General features: G+C 40.2%; 1 long non-coding RNA gene across 2 annotated transcripts; it reads right to left on the minus strand.

The window, feature by feature from the left end:
- Window positions 1-6,469: 6,469 nt before the first annotated feature.
- Window positions 6,470-12,325, minus strand: LOC148685880 (uncharacterized). Of its 2 annotated transcripts, none has more exons than XR_015949494.1 (3): window positions 12,186-12,325; window positions 10,513-10,573; window positions 6,470-6,599 (listed from the first exon to the last, which is right to left on the minus strand). It is a non-coding gene; the product is annotated as an uncharacterized LOC148685880 (long non-coding RNA). The 2 variants fall into 2 exon arrangements; XR_015949495.1 differs by lacking the exon at window positions 12,186-12,325 and adding an exon at window positions 10,660-10,798.
- Between the last annotated feature and the right edge of the window lie 5,124 nt (window positions 12,326-17,449).

Consider the following 17,449-nt stretch of genomic DNA (forward strand, 5'->3'; position numbering starts at 1 on the left):
AGGCACCGAGGGCCGAGGGGAGCTCCGCCCCTGCCCGTTAAGGCGAAGCCCGCCCCTTGGCGGCCCTGGACGCTTGGGCGGGACGGAGGAGGCGGTGAGCCGCCGCTGCCAGGAGCGCTGGGGCTGTTCTGAATCACCGAGGAGGGAAGAAGCAGCGCGCGGAATCATGGATTCGGATCCCGGCCGCTGTGGTTCAGGGAACATAAACCACAAAAAACGCAACCTGCTAAGAAAATTACATGCAATGTCTAATTTATCTCGTATTTGTGGTTTATGCTTGAACTGTACGTGACCTAGGTTCTTTTGGTGGTGGTTCAGGGAACAAGCCGAGACTCGCGAGCCTGGCTCCTCAGAAATCAGACCTGGGGACTGGGCGAGGATAAGAAGAAAAATTACTATTATGTATTGAATTTGTGTATCGCCTTTTCATCCGTACCTCTCAGGGCGGCTCACAACATCAACATGACAATATGAAAGACACAATAAAAATAAGAACGAAAATAAACCAATAATCTCCCCCCACACACACACACAACATACCCTGTATAGCTGGTTAGAGCTTAGTGCTGATAACCCCAAGGCTGCAGGTTTGATCCCCCATATGGGGCAGCTGCATATTTCTGCATTGCAGGGGGTTGGACGATCCTCAGGGTCCCTTCCAAGACTACGATTCTATATTTCAAGTGTCCACCAGCCCAAGGCCCAGGTTGAAGAAAAACGTTTTCACCTGCCGCCTAAAGGGGTATAATGAAGGCACCAGCGAAACATCCCTGGGGAGAGCATAACTAAATTCTGAAGACTCCTTTAACTGGATGGCACTTTTAATAAAAACTGGCACCATTCAAAGTGCTGGGTTTGACCTATAAAGTCTTTTGTGGCTCAGGACCCCAACTCTCCAAGGACTGACTCTACCAAGCTTAAAACCATGGAGCCACCTGGGATGAACAAAGACATTGGATTCTTATCTCATTATGCATGATCAAGCTTTCTTTAACGCCTCAGCCCTTGCTTTTTCCCCGCAGGACCAATTGCAGTCATCAGCAGTCGTTAACAGCCATCTACAGGTTTACCACTCCCATCAGCCCATCACCCATTCCCACCCCCCCACCACCACCACCCTCTGTATATACATAAGGGTCTGACTCTTCTGTTTCAAGTGTATCTGAAGAAGTGTGCATGCACACGAAAGCTCATACCAAAATAAAAACTTAGTTGGTCTTTAAGGTGCTACTGAAGGAATTTTTTTATTTTGCTTTGACTCTCCCCATGTGAGCCCATCTGGAAACTGCAATCATCATCTGAGGGCCCTTCTTTGAGCAAGAGGTCTGAAGCAGGCATCCCCCAAACTTCGGTCCTCCAGATGTTTTGGACTACAATTCCCATCATCCCTGACCACTGGTCCTGTTAGCTAGGGATCATGGGAGTTGTGGGCGAAAACATCTGGAGGGCCACAGTTTGGGGATGCCTGTTCTGGAGGATAGCAGCAAGAGAAGGGGCCTTTTCAGTGGTGGCTCCCTGTTTACAGGATGAGTGCCTGTGCTTTTTTTTTCTGGGGGCACTCAGAGGTACGCAGGACCAGCACCTCCCCCCCCAAAAAATATTAAAAGTATGGCGCTTACTGTAAAAACTTCATGGTGAATACCGGCACTTTTTAAAAACTTTTTTTAAAAAAGCACTGCTTGGTGCCATAATTACGTATCTTCTAGGGAAGATGATTCATTCATTCCATCAGGCTTTGGCTTTTAATTATAGCCTTTTTGTGGGGTTGGGCTTTTTTGATCTACCTTTTTAAAAAATAGAATTTTCTTTCATTCGTTTTTTAAATGCTGGATTCCATGTTTGGTTTTTGCTTAAAATATTATAAGTTGCTTTGAGCTGCCATGCAAAAAAGCGACATAATAATAATAATAATAATAATAATAATAATAATAATAATAATAATAATACAGTACATGCAAACAAATTGGGCCCTTAGCAAGCCCCATTTTCTTGGCTGAAGCAGGCAAAACAATCACAACCAGACTGTACTGTTAGTTATAGTTTTTATTTGTGTCACCTAACCAGGGCTGGCCTTGGGGTGGGTGAACTAGGCGGTTGCCTGGGTTGTGGGTCTGAGGGGGCACCAAGTTGAATTCAGAGGCTGTGTTTTTATTTATCCTAGGGTCAGCCCTGCATGTACTTCTCAGGTACTCCCAGCTACATGCAAACAAGTAGTTCTCACCAAAAAATGAAGCGAACAGGCAAAGCACCGTGCTAAAATGTGACACTAGCATTTTACAATCTATACACATTTTATGGGAATCAGTGGGTGTTATTCCTAAGTAAATATGCATAATGGGAACAGCTGTACAGCTTGTCCCTTGACCCTTTTTTGGAGGCTTGGACATATTTACCCTGTGAAGTAATAAATAAACAAAACGAGAGGTTATAATATGGGAGTCTGAGCTGAACGTCTTGTACCCTTTATTCCCCCATGTTTTTCTCAAACTGGATACTCACCTAAAATCTGGTTAAATTGATATAATATGCTTCAGAATCCAGTTTACAGTGGCAGGAATCAGCATCTTAGAATGTGCTAAATGCCTTTCTCATCCAGATTGAGTAATGACAGGATGACAGGCAGTTGTTGACACACTGGTGGTTTCTAAGTTAAAAAAATGAAGTTTTCAGCAAGAGCTTGAACTTTCCCCCAGCATGGTATAGGATTAGCAAAGTGTTCAGCATGTGGCATGCAGGATTCCAGGAAAACACATTTGCTTTAAGAAGAACATGGAGAAAAATAATATTTGCTGAACACTTGAGACAACGGTGTTTCGTTGCCACAGGCATTCCCAGTTTATTTAACTGCTATGTAACTGTCTAGTTTGGGACAGTCAATTTGTATAGAATATACAATACAATGTAGAGCTTATTGAATGCTATGAGGGGTTTTTTCTTTCAAACTGAAGTACCACCCAAGATCCTATGTGCTTGGCTGGGAATCATGCACTATGATGCTGTGATATTTTTTTTTTTCCAGAGGGGAATCCACAAGCAGCTAAAAGCAGGGGCAGATCTACACTCATGGTTTTTAGCATTAAGGAAGGGTTAAGGAATGGTTTTGATAGTGTAGATTGGGGTAGTCAACCTTTTTATACCTACCACCCACTAATGCAACTTTATTGACGGTAAGATTTCCTTACCGCCCACCAATGCTGCAGTAACATGTGCCATAGAACCCCCTACTGCCCACCTGTAATCCTGGAACGCCCACTAGGGGCCGGTAGGGACCAGGTTGACTACCCCTGGTGTAGACGGACACATGACATCCTACTTTTTACATTCATAATGCATTATTACCTTGTCTTTTTATCACTTAATTTTTAATCATTTTATGCTGCCATATAGGTGAAACACTGCTCATATGTCCCTGTGTAGTGTTTTGCCTTCTTTTTTACTGCATTAAAATTCTGATCCCTCCTCCAATGGTATTCAAGGGACAGTGTTCAGTTTCTCCTCCTGTTTTTTGTGTTGTTTGTGTTGTTGCTGTTTTTGCTTTTTCCATCCTAGCAGGGAAAGAAACAGCATTTTGGAAAATGGTGTGGCCGAGTATTACTTACATTTAACCCCCCCCCCAAAGCCAAGGCAATTAACAGGTATGCCCTGTGGCATTTTAGAAACGACATATCTATATCTTTCCCTCGTTGCGAGAAGCCAAGTTACAGGGAACCAGGCAGAGGGCCTTCTCGGTAGTGGCGCCCGCCCTGTGGAATGCCCTCCCATCAGAGGTCAAAGAGATAAACAACTACCAGACTTTCAGGAGACATCTGAAGGCAGCCCTGCTTAGGGAAGCTTTTAATGTTTAATAGATTGTTGTATTTTAACATTCTGTTGGAAGCCACCCAGAGTAGCTGGGGAAACTCAGCCAGATGGGTGGGGTATAAATAATAAATTATTATTATTATTATTATTATTATTATTATTATTATTATTATTTCTAACAGGGGGAATAATGTTAAACAGGTCAGTGTAGATCCAGCCCAGGTGAGTTTCACAGATCAAGGTACTGAAACCAGTTGAATGGCAAGTTTACAGGTTAATTCATAGCTAATCTGCCATCTAGGCACCTAAAGAAGGATAAGCCCTCTAGAGCAGGGGTTTCCAAACTAAGGCCCGGGGCCCGGATGCGGCCCAATTGCCTTCTATATCCGGCCCGCAGATGGCCCAGGAATCAGCATGTTTTTACATGAGTAGAATGTGTCCTTTTATTTAAAATGCATCTCTGGGTTATTTGTGGGGCATAGGAATTCGTTCATATTTTTTTCCGAAATATAGTCCGGCCCCCACAAGGGTCCGGCCCCCACAAGGACAGTAGACCGGCCCCCTGCTAAAAAAGTTTGCTGACCCCTGCTCAAGAGCAAGGGTAGCACCTGTTGCATCCTCCAGGTATTGTTGGACTATGACTCCCATCAGCATGACTGGTGGTGAGGGATGGTGCAGGTTGTAATTCAGCAACGTCTTGTTGTCTATCCCTGCTCTACGTAGTCTAGACGTTACTGGACTAGCCAACTAATTACTTTGTCCCCATCCAACTCCCTGCTCAGTTGTACAAGGACGAAACTGAGACTACAGAGGAGGAAGCAGGCAGCCAGGGCTGGTTTTAAGTAAGAATGCAGGCTGGTGGTCTTGGAGGAATCAAGACTGAGGTTTGTAGAACAATATCCCATTTGCCCTAATGGACCAGCCTGCACAGGAATTGCATACCTGAAATCCTGGAAAGCCACAATGGGAAAGCCGAGCTAAGTGCTATTTGTTAATTGGAAAGGTGGCCTGTCTGTTGTTCAGACACATGCAGTGGAAATTGTGGTAGCATTACTAGACTTCAAAGTATCTAGCTGTGCTGCATCACTTGGCTTGATTCTACAGCGAGAATGATAAACAGATGGTTTAAAAAATGATTCCAGGAAATCAAGATTTGGCACAGACTGAGATGTAGCCTATTAGAAAGTAATTTCACAATACTCTTAATTAGTCCATAGCATTATTTAAAAGGTTGTGTGATAGCTAGTCATGTCCCAGATGTTTTTCTTGTGACCTTTATTCACTGAAGTAGAAATAGGCATATGGTTTTCTTTCAGACGTACTATAAACTACCAGTCCTATGCAGTTTCCTCACTGGCTTCTAGATTAATCTTATGCAGCTCTTAAATGATTGTGATGGTGGTCATGGCAGTGCTATAGGTGAAGCATTCAACAATATATTAGTTTGAAGTCAATGATTCATCTGCTTTTTTCAGTTCAATAATTTTTATAAATCACCTTATTATCAGGCTCTACATGGAGGTTTTCCATGAAAAGGGACCGATCATGTTTTAGTTTCACGTGCCCCCCAAACAAATGTATTTTTCAGGTTCTCCAGGCATGTTAGTAGTATGAGAATATAGGTCCTTCTCACTCACTACATGAATATTTGCAGAAGATGATGTAAAATGATGTAACAGAGAACAGAAAGATGTAATGTTAATTACCTAGTCCTCAGTTTCACAACAAATCAGCAAGACATATCAAGTAGATAAGAAAGTATACGGTCTGATCATAAAGGCTATATTACTTTCACAGTGTCCTTGTCATAGAATGAGAACTTATACTTTAAGGTAAAAACTACTCCATTGTGGGGGAAGTTGCTGTAACAGTGAATTTAATATAAATTAAAGAAACCCCATTCCTGCCTCTCTCTCAGTGAACTATAAAAATATGGGGATGGGACTGATCTCCCCCCACCCCCTACATCGTGCTTCAACCCATGCTATTAATATATGAAGATGTAGTAAATTGACTCCTAAAAATATAGCATATAAAGATGAAAACATCAAGCAAATGGAGTCTTCTCTTCTCATGAGGTGGCCAAAGTATTGGAGCCTCAGCTTCAGGATCTGTCCTTCCAGTGAGCACTCAGGGCTGATTTCCTTCAAAATGGATAGGATTGATCTTCTTGCAGTCCATGGGACTCTTAAGAGTCTCCTCCGGCACCATAATTCAAAAGCATCAATTCTTCGACGATCAGCCTTCTTTATGGTCCAGCTCTCACTTCCATACATCACTACTGGGAAAACCATGGTAACTTACATTAAAGCCAAATTCTCCCAGTCTTCTGTGCCTTCCAACATCCACAAAAACGAACATTTCTTCATCTGATGAAAAGCTGCATCAGCTCCAGATTTTTCTTAATCAATTTGCTTTCTCAACATACAGTAGAAATAATAATTGCTCTGAGTTCTGAATTCCCATGTCTAGAGTTTCAGAGATTGGTGTTGCAATGTGACCAAGATGCATGCCAAACACAGCCATCTTGGCTCCTAGAGGTTTTAACATTGTGCTCCAGATCTCCATGAGCTCGTGCTTAAAAATGAGCAATTGAGCCACTAATTCTTTCCTGAAGCCAGAACCATCTAGCTTGGCTTGATTCTGAGTTTGCCAGGCAAATCTTTGTGTTCCAGGAGCCTTCTTGTCTGGCTGCAATTCGCAATTCTGGCCTAGGCCCCTCTTTTCCAGAGGATGGAAATAATCAGTAAGAGCACCACCTTTATTTTTGGCAATGCCTGGTAACATTCCCTTCACACCTACCAAGTAATAAGAAGTGAATCAGGAGTTGTTTTTGCTGTGAAACAAATGTTTTTGCAGGAGGAAGGCAGAGCCAAGCAAATATGCAACTTGTAGCTTCACTGAGGCCGCCCCTTGTTAATAACTATTTTAAACAAAGTATAAACTACTCTGTTTGAAATAGTCCGTATTTGAAGTATTGTTCAAGAAACATTATAACTAAGTAATCAAGGACAATGAAAATGGTATTGCGGATGACCAATACTTCTCTTCTACCCCCCACAAAAATTAAATAAAGATAGACTCAGAAATCTCAGCATAAGAAGATGAGAAGAGCCTGCTGGATCAGGTCAGTGGCCCCTCTAGTCCACCATCCTCTTCTCATATCAGCCAACCAGGTGCCTTAGGAAACAGAAGGCTAAGCACAACAGCACTTGTGATTCCCAGGAACTGGCACTTGGAGGCATATCAACTCCAATAGTAGTGGTAGAACCTAGTCTTTGTGGCAATTGCAGATATTAAAGTATTGTGCAGCTTGAAGCAACTGGGTGCATAAAAACGGACTCCTTTTGGAATAAAACATTATCCAGACCCATCAGATATTATTCAAAAACCTTTCTTGCATAACTTTCTTCAAAACAGAACAAAACCCAATAAATGTTGCATCCAAACAGTTTTACACTATCTTGTCCAAACACATGCTCAGCATCTTATAAAAAAATAAAATAACTTATAATCAGAGCTAACAAACCTAGCTTTCTCTCACACAGGCTCCATTAGCCTGCCTGCATTCCAGCCCCAAAGACTATGCAGTTCCTGGAGAGGCACCTTACTCCCACACTGGCTGGGAACAAAAGACAACAGCCACCACCCTTCCAAGATACAGTAGTGAATTTGCAATTCAGTAGCCTCCCATATGATCTAAAGTTAAACACCTCATCAGAACACAGTAACAGTTTATATATATATATATATATATATATATATATATATATATATATATATATATATATACTTTATTCTTTTAATGTTTTAAAATACAAACTTGGTAACAAAAAAAGAAAAATACATACAAAAATTTCAAAAAATAAAAAAATACACAAAGTATAAGAACTCACACAGAAATTGCCGAGCAAAAGAAAAAGAAAAAAAGAAAATGAAAGAAGTATAAACAACAAAAAATAGCCTTAAAAACAGCTCTTCCAATTATTCTCTCTGTAATTTATGTTATTCTTATTTTATCGCACATTTATGAATACTGTATCTGCTTATCATTTCATTTCTTACTATTTATACTAGGTTCAGCCTAAGTCTGCTATTAGGTTTTCAGATATTCCATTTTTCAATAAATATTCTTTAAACTTCTTCCATCCCTCCTGTGTGTTTTGTCTCGTTTGTCCTCTTATCCTTGCTGTTGTTTTTGCCAACTGTAAATATTCTAACATCAGTTTGCCAATCTGTTATGCTGGGTAAATTTTTGGATTTCCAATTTGAGTCACTAGGACTGTTGCTGCTACTGTTCCATACATTAATAATGTCCTTTTTGTTGCTTTAATATCCTCTGGTATTATATTTAATATTCTGGTTTTTTCTGAATGTATGCTTTAGTAGCTTTTTAAATTCTTCATAAATCATATTCCAATAATTACAAATGATGGGGCAACTCCACCACATGTGTATAAAAGATCCCTTTTCTCCACTACACCTCCAGCACACAGACGATTTGTTTTTATACATTTTGGCAAGTTTCTCTGGTGTTTGGTACATCATCTTTAGTATATTCTCCCTTAGATTATAACAGGCAGTAAATTTCATATCCTCCTTCCACAATCTTTCCCATTGTTCTACTAGGACATTATATCTGAGATCTTGGGCCCATTTTATCATTACTGTTTTTGTTTGTTCTTCTTTAAGTTCCCATTCTAGCAGCAGATCGTATAGGCGTGAAATATATTTTCCTTTTCTCTGAGTCAATTCTATTACAAATTTTGATTTTTCTTTTGCAAGTCCCAATTTTTTGTCTAAAATAAACCTTTGATTTATTTGGAAACATTGTAGCCAATCAGACAGAAGTTCTTTTATTTCTTCATATTTCTTTAGACATAACTCATTTTGTTTCTTTTCTAATAGTTCCTGGTATGTGGCATTTTTAACTTCCATATTAAGTTTTTTCACTGTTACCACCTCTTTTGGTGATACCCACAAAGGTATTTTGGGCTCCAGGATTCCCTGATATTTTGCCCAGATTAAATATAATGACTTCCTTATCAGATGGTTTAAAAAGCCTTTGTGGGCTTTGACCATATCGTAAATTAAGTATGAATGCCAACTGAATCGGTTGTCCACCCCTTCTAGATCAAGTAATTCTGGATCCTTTAAGGTTATCCATTCTTTTAACCAGACTAGTCCTGGTTAAAAGTCCGGGAGAGCAAATCCCCCCTTTTCTTTTCTGTCGGTCAGCAGTTGGTATTTAATCCTAGGTCTTCTACCATTCCAAATAAATTCTGTTATTTCTTTTCTCCATTCCGTGAAACATTTCATACCTCCCAGAATTGGTATAGTTTGAAACAAAAACATCTTATTCGGAAGTATGTTCATTTTGACAATTGATATTCTTCCCCACAATGATAGAGACAGCTTGTTCCACATTTCCATATATTTCTTAATTTCCCCCCATACTCTCTTATAGTTGTCATCATATAATTTTATACATTTTGGTGTTATCCAAATGCCTAGGTACTTTCCTTTGGTTTTGATTTCTAGTCCTGTCTGTTGTTGTAACTCTTTCCTCTCTTTTGCATCCATATTTTTGGTGAGTCACATCGTTTTTTTGATAATTAATTTTCAAACCTGCCACCTTCCCATAAAACTTAATTATTTCTAATGCTTTTGGTATATTTTCTTTAGGATCTTGAGTTATTATTATTAGATCGTCAGCAAATGCTCTAACCTTACAGGTATTTTCTCCAACTGCTATTCCCTTTAGTTTATTTTCATTTCTGATATTATTTAGGAGAATTTCTAACACCATTATAAACAATAGCGGAGAAAGGGGGCATCCCTGCCTGGTTCCTTTTGTTATTGGGAAGCTAGAACACAGTAACAGTTATCAACCTATATAGAAGTTCAGTGAGCTTAATATAGCCCTATGGAAAAACCCCGTGTTAAAGCCTTCAGTAACACACAATCAGACATTCTCCATTTCATTGTCAATTAAACAATTATATTTAACAGTGGCTAGTAGCTATTTTAGCCTTTTTCTCCATAAATATGTCTATTTTTTCTATTTTATTTTATTTATTTTATTTCTATACCGCTTTATATTTTTAAGAAAAATCTGAAAGCGCTTTACAGCATATTAAATCAATAAAACATAAATAAAACAATCTGAAGAAAGTCAAATATAGAGTATACAGTCAAAGTAACATAACAGAAAATTAAATATTATCTTAAAGATTTCATAATAAAACATTACAAAGGAGGTCAGCTACAGAATACATGTTTAACAAAGTAGGGTTGGGTGAGTCTGGGTGAGTCTAATTCTCTTTTAAAGCCATCCAATCATCTAAGCCGGTGGTGGCCAAACTTGGCCCTCCAGCTGTTTTGGGACTACAATTCCCATCATCCCTGACCACTGGTCCTGTTAGCTAGGGATGATGGGAGTTGTAGTCCAAAAACAGCTGGAGGGCCAAGTTTGGCCACCACTGATCTAAGCAATACTTCAAAGATAGCACTGAATCAATAGCAAGATTAGTTCTAGCTTGAGACACATTTTATTAGATAGGGTTTGTTCCGTGTAAATGTATTAAGACTTTAGACTGAAGAAAGCATTCTGGAAAACGTGGAAGAAGAAAAGAAGAAGAAGAAGAAGAAGAAGAAGAAGAAGAAGAAGAAGAAGAAGAAGAAGAAGAAGAAGAAGAAGATAATATTTACCTTTAGTTGCTTTTCTTTATTTGCAAAAGCAAGTCTTCTTCAAAGGGTTTCCTTTTGTATTCTGAAAATAGAACAGTGGCTCATTTCAATTTGTTCGGAAGATTTCAAAGAGCACAGCTGAAAACAAAGATGTTTATGAGCACCCACCGGGTGATGTGGTTGAATGACCTGGTTTGGGACAAATGTAAAGAAGCAATCTGGTTTGATGTAAGAGTTATATGCATGATGTGTGACTGATAAGATGAAAACAGAAGAGTGCTGTTTTATAATGGCTCTGCTTGCTGGCTCTATCAGCCTAGGTTTTGTGACTTTCCCAATTTTCCCAGAATAAAAACTGCTTTATGTTAGGAATTCATGGGGCAATCCTATGCTAAGGTTAGCAGATTTTTTTCAACGAGTCTGGGGACACTTTTCAACTTCCTACTAAATAGATGGATTTTTGTCAGGGGACTGATTTGTAAATCCCGGGACTGTCCCGGTAATGGGGACGTCTGGTAACCTTATCCTATGTACACACTTCCCACTCAACACAGTGGAAATCACATCCTGGTAAATGTTCGTAGGAATCTGCAGCTCAGAATTTAAGGCACTTCGTGTATATTATTGCCAGTAGCCAGTAGCGACTATTCTGCTATGTGCACTATGGATGCACTGAAATAGTTGCAATGAGAGAACCTGAGCTCCAAATAGCTTTGTGGGATCTGTGGCTAGTGGTAGTTTGTAGGGGAATGCATTTCCTAATATGCATTTAATTGCATCCAGAAGGAATCACAGTATGAGAATGTAAGCAAGCCTTGGCAGATGATTTCTGAATGGCTCTGGCATTTTTTCATGGCTGGCTCTAACAAAAGAACATATGAGAAACATATTTACTGTATTTCCTTACAAATTACAAAAAGATATATGACCTCATTCTTCTCCTGCCAATTTCCTCCCCATGTTAGTTCTCAGTCTATGTTCTTCAGCAGATTTAACACTGAGTTTAACCAATATTAACATCATTGCAAATTTGATGTTACAGCTAAAATTCAGAAAGAAAAGCACAGCTACTAGCCAGGATGTCTGTACTTTGTCTCCGCGGTTGGAGTAAGCATGCTACGGAATACCTACTGTACAAATTTGGGCTCTTTGCAGATGACCTGATGGTCACAGCCCCAGACCGCATAAACACAACAACCACATTAAGCAAAGAACATACCTGTAGGTCAGCCAAGGGTGAACACCTGGGTAGGCGAAAAGCCGGGAACAGGCTATGTCCACCAACCAGATGTCCCCCTGTGAGTTCCTGGATTCTTTTAACAGAATACCCTTCACATAGGGATGGCAAGACCGTTCTCCCATCCCTATCACCTGAACCAGTGCCTATCCACAACCTTACAAGTTGTGACGATTTGCTACGCGGCAGGCAAAACCCAAATGGCAACAGCCAATCAGCCAAGTAGGGAAAATTCCTGCTGTGCCCCTGTCCCAATGACAGACGACACACGACAGCATAGCAAGGTCAAGCGCAAAATGCCATAAAAGTAGGGAGAAGTGGGCGGGTGTTCCGAATGCACAAGCCAAAAGAGGAAGCTCTGGGTCACATGCATGGGTATATATAGGTCCCTCAATCCATTTGGACTGCGCCCCATTGGCCGGATTGGCCAGATTGAACCCAACATCGAGAAACCTACCAATCGGGTGTTGTGGCTGACCAATCTTACCCACCCACAACACAGGAGGTCAGTCTCCAGGTCTCACCGCAACACATGCCCTCTTTTAGGGAGGGCACGATTTGTCTCCCATCTAGATCAGGCCCACACTTGCATAGCTTCGTTTGGCTTTTCGTTCCTAGAACATCCCTGGGTCAACCAGTTTGAAACACTGACTTTCACCACCCATAAGCATTTCAGTCAGTTCATGCTCTTGTTCAGCAGATTTTTATGTATCATGGAAGCCTCTTCAAGGAGCCAAACAAATAAACGAAGACTGATACGGTTAACTGTGTCTAGGAGGAAATGCCACAAGCAAGAGGCAATCTTCCTTCTGCCTTCATAACATGATACGTATGAAGACAGATACACAAAAACAATTGTCAAGTGATTTGGAATTATTTTCCCACAACTGATTCCAGCTGCTTTCTTGAGCATCGTCCAACGGCAAAGGGAAACTCTGTTCCCAGAGATAAACCGACACTTGAAAAGCTTTTGAGCAGCCTAAGGACATTACTGCAATCCCTAAGGAAGGAATCATAAAATAAAATAATCAAAAAAATAAATAAAGAGCTGGTCAATTAATGAAAAGAATGAAAATGCATCTGCAGTTTTAGATGGAATCTGCCCACCCGCACAAAAAAGTAAAAAGAATCAGGAACCCAATATGTATGATCAACTTGTTTCTCCTTCTTTGCTTTAATTAAGTAAAGTGTGCTTGTCTGCTTTAAAAATGGTTTGGCTTGTAAACAGTTAACTAAATAAGGGGGTGGGGAAGCTGGTAGTTTACCTCTAAAATATCTCTGGGGTAGGGATTAACCGCTAGGAGTAAATATACTGCACATATCACATTACCACTTCCTCTACTTATGTTTGAAGCATGTTATATGATTTTTTTTTATTAAAAAAAACTAGTGGGGGGGGGGTTTTTCCTGGGATTTATTCCACAGTCTAGACTTAGAAGAAAAAAAGGCAGACAACTACAACCAGAGGAAAAATCTAATTTGAATCCTATACACTTTACGCTTACAAAATTAGATTAGAAGAATCATGTGGCACGAAGTGCAATGGTGTATTGCTGCACATATTCTTAACCAAGCTCCTGTGTGGTGCCTGCAAATTATAACTATTGGCTGATGGTTATGCAATAGTTCCACTGATGAATCTCTATTGCTGTGTTCTAATTCATTTGTTAGCTTTGTTGCCAAATTTCATCTCTGACTTTTGCTGTTGTAACAGCCTTACCTGGTTCAATGTTTTTAAATAAAATAAACAAGATTTTGTTGTGCCAGTTTCTGAAGATTAGACATCGTATGTTAAGCTGTTTTCTTTTTTAAAAGCTGTTTAAAAAACCCTATGAAAATATGAAAGGTTGACTTAATTACAAAATAAAAAATCCTTCCAGTAGCACCTTAGAGACCAAATAAGTTTGTCATAGGTATGAGCTTTCGTGTGCATGCACACTTCGTCAGATACACTGAAACACTGTATTTTTTATTTTTTATTGACTGCGTCAGACCAACACGGCTACCTACCTGTTCCTTACAAAACTTACAGTACAAGTAACATTTTTTCACTAAAACTGTGAAAATACTGAAAAGCTTGAATTTTGGATACAATACATACAGTACTAGACTATGTACATTATGGGCACACAGAATCTTGTTTTGTGGGAATTAGCTCCAAGGGAACATACTGTTTTACTTACAGGCTCTATAGCAGCTCTACATCTCCTTTAAATCAGAACCAGTGAGGGCAGTGAAGGTCCTTGTGTGAGTGCCTGGAGGCAGTTAGATGATGGATGGCGGCTAACAGATTGAGGTTGAATCCTTACAAGACAGAAGTACTGTTTTTGGGGAACAGGGGGCGGGTGGGTGTGGAGGACTCCCTGGTCCTGAATGGGGTAACTGTGCCCCTGATGGGCCAGGTGTGTAGCCTGGAAGTCATTTTGGAGGCGAAGGTCAATTCTGTGTCCAAGGCAGCTGACTACCAGCTCCACCTGGTACGCAGGCTGAGACCCCACCTGCCCACGGACTGTCTCGCCAGAGTGGTGCATGCTCTGGTTATCTCCCACTTGGACTACTGCAAAGAGCTCTACATGGGGCTATCTTTGAACATGACTAGGAAACTGCAATTAATCCAGAATGCAGCAGCTAGACTGGTGACTGGAAGTGGCCACCAAGACCATATAACACCAGTCCTGAATGACCTACATTGGCTCCCAGTACATTTCCAAGCACAATTCAAAGTGTTGGTGCTGACCTTTAAAGTCCTAAACAGCCTCGGTCCAGTATACCTGAAGGATCGTCTCCACCCCCATCATTCAGCCTGGACACTGAGGTCCAACTCCAAGGGCCTTCTGGCGGTTCCCTCAAAGCAAGAAGTGAGGTTGCAGGGAACCAGGCAGAGGGCCTTCTCGGTAGTGGCGCCCGCCCTGTGGAACCCCATCCCATCAGATGTCAAAGAGAAAAACAACTACCAGACTTTTGGAAGACATTTGAAGGCAGCCCTGTTTCGGGAAGTTTTTAATGTTTTATGCTGCATCATGTTTTTAATATTCAGTTGGAAGCCGCCCAGATTGGCTGGGGAAACCCAGCCAGATGGGCAGGGTAATCATCATCATCCAGTCTTCCCCAACTTGGTGCCCCCCAAATGTTGAGTAATACAATTCCCATCAGCCTCAGCCACCACATGTTGGCCAGGACAGATGGGAATAGCAGTTCAAAACCTCTGAATGCTGCTCTCTACTATTAACAAGGCGTCTGACATAAAACTTTTTTTGTGAAAGATAAAACAAAACTTCTGAGTTACCCATTGGACCCCTTCATTTGTTGTGTTGTGTTTTATCTTTTACCTTCCAAAAAGAAAAGAGAATAGAATCTAAAATCATTATTACATACAGAATTTATTGTTTGAAAACATTGTGGTTAACTCGACACAGACAAGATCCTTTGGGGGATTGCAACAAGGGACCGAAAGCATTGTTACGTTGCTGATCACATCATTTTCTGGAAGGAAGATAATGACGAGCCAAGTAGTTTCTGGAAAATCAAATTGGGTCTGAAATAATATTACATTTCCCTTCCCATTTCCCCCAAAGACAGATCGTCTACCATGACAGCTGCCTTTCATTCTCTAGGTACCGACCTTTGAACAAAAGCAAAACAAAAAAAACAGAGTCACCTATGGAAGTAATTATAGTTACATATGCCTTCTTTTCTACTGATGTAGAATCATTAAATGAATCCTTTGAAAATGAAGCAACTCTCAGACAGAGGTCACTGAACAAATATGGAGAGGTTTTTGGAAAATCAGCCAATTTGCGGTTACTATGACATCAGCACCTGGCATTGAAAGAAGAAAGGCTGACTTCTTTCTTTCAGCAAAAGCATTGCAACACAGATTTTATCTTTGTCCATAGGGTGCAGCTGCTAATCTCAGAACAAAAGCTTTCCAAAGCTTAGAACTACTAGTGCTGGAAAAAATATATCGGCTCCCAAACTGTTCGTAAGCCCTTTTTATTTAATGCATACACAGGTAAGACGTTGACAGATCCATACATTATATTCTAGTGCACTACATTAGACACATTTGCCAGCATCCAAATGCTGGCAATGAGAAATGAGAAACTCATTTCAAGAGAGCTTTAGACAGGTTTAGACAGCAGCTTCCAATTCTGCATGGTGAACAGCTTTTAGAACTGAGGGGAGATTCAAAGCAGTTTGGAATATTGGGTAGGAAAAACTGTTCAACATTATGAGCAAGCATCCCCAAACTCGGCCCTCCAGATGTTTTGGGACTACAACACCCATCATCCCTATCTAACAGGACCAGTGGTCAGGGATGATGGGAATTGTAGTCACAAAACTTCTGGAGAGCTGAGTTTAGGGATACCAGGTTATGATGCCATTCAAATGGGGATTGCACAAACAGTTCTTTCTATTACTGATCTAAGTGTTTTTATTCATTCCACATTAATAGTTTCAAGAAATGAGAGTAGTATTGAATACTCCTATTTGGGAGTGGAGTACTCCTATTCACAAAATGCTGCAATGTGGAGTACAGTGGTACCTCGGGTTAAGAACTTAATTCGTTCTGGAGGTCCGTTCTTAACCTGAAACTGTTCTTAACCTGAGGCATCACTTTAGCTAATGGGGCCGCCGTGCCGCCGCTGCACAATTTCTGTTCTCATCCTGAAGCAAAGTTCTTAACCTGAGGTACTATTTCTGGGTTAGCGGAGTCTGTAACCTGAAGCGTCTAAACAAGCGTCTGTAACCCAAGGTAACACTATACTTTTGTTTGGGGTCGCTGCAGCTATGCGTTTTTACAGAAAGCATCATTTCACACCACCTCCCCACAAGTGTCAGTTAGCCTTCCTTGCTCACTGAGCATGCCCAGTCTTTATTGGGCTGTTTATGGTTTGCCTCCCCCATTGGTCCCTCCCCCCCTAAAGTTTTTTTTGTAGATTTACAAATCCCAAGCCTCCTGATACCCACGCTTCTTGTATATGGACAGTACCATTTTGGCTGCCAAAGGATCCACACTCAGCGAATGAATTAGATAAAAGTTCACTAAAAGACCGGAGGCCTTTTTATTAGGAATCATGACAACAGAAATTAAGAAGAAGTTAGACCACTATTCATGTATGTATGCCACTACTGCAGCCAGGATTGTAATGGCGAGAAATTGGAAAAGCGAAACCATCCCCTCAAAAACCAAATGGCAGACCAAACTGATAGAATACCTACAAATAGCAAGGATAACAGGGATAGTGAGAGGAAAATGTTACAATATGTTACAAAATGTTAATAAAGAATGGATAGTAATTAAAGATTGCCTCAAAAGTTACTGTGATAACAAAAGCTTTGTGGCAGATATTGAATGAGGCTTGTAACATAAGATAATGTCAGAGAAAGCTAGAATCAAGAAGGAGAAAAATAATTCTAGGAAACTGTGTAAAAAAGATTAATTTCAAAATAGTTCAACGGGTATATTTGGAAGGTTCTTTTTTTATTGTAAACAAAATCATTTTCTATGTCTTTTTTCTATTCCTTTTCTCCTTTTTTCTTTTTCTTCATTCTTTTCTATATTTGTAGTTTGTAATGTCTGTAATGTAACATTTATATTGTAAGTATTTTAAGAATTATGTATAATAAAGGAATTAAAAATTTTTTAAAAAGTAAATAAGATTAAGTAAGGAATATATCTTGTCCCATCTTCTCCAAAACTAATGATGGTGCCTGACC

The sequence above is a fragment of the Zootoca vivipara genome, chromosome 4 (assembly GCF_965207765.1).
Source record: "Zootoca vivipara chromosome 4, rZooViv2.hap1.1, whole genome shotgun sequence".
Classification (NCBI taxonomy): Eukaryota; Metazoa; Chordata; class Lepidosauria; order Squamata; family Lacertidae; genus Zootoca; species Zootoca vivipara.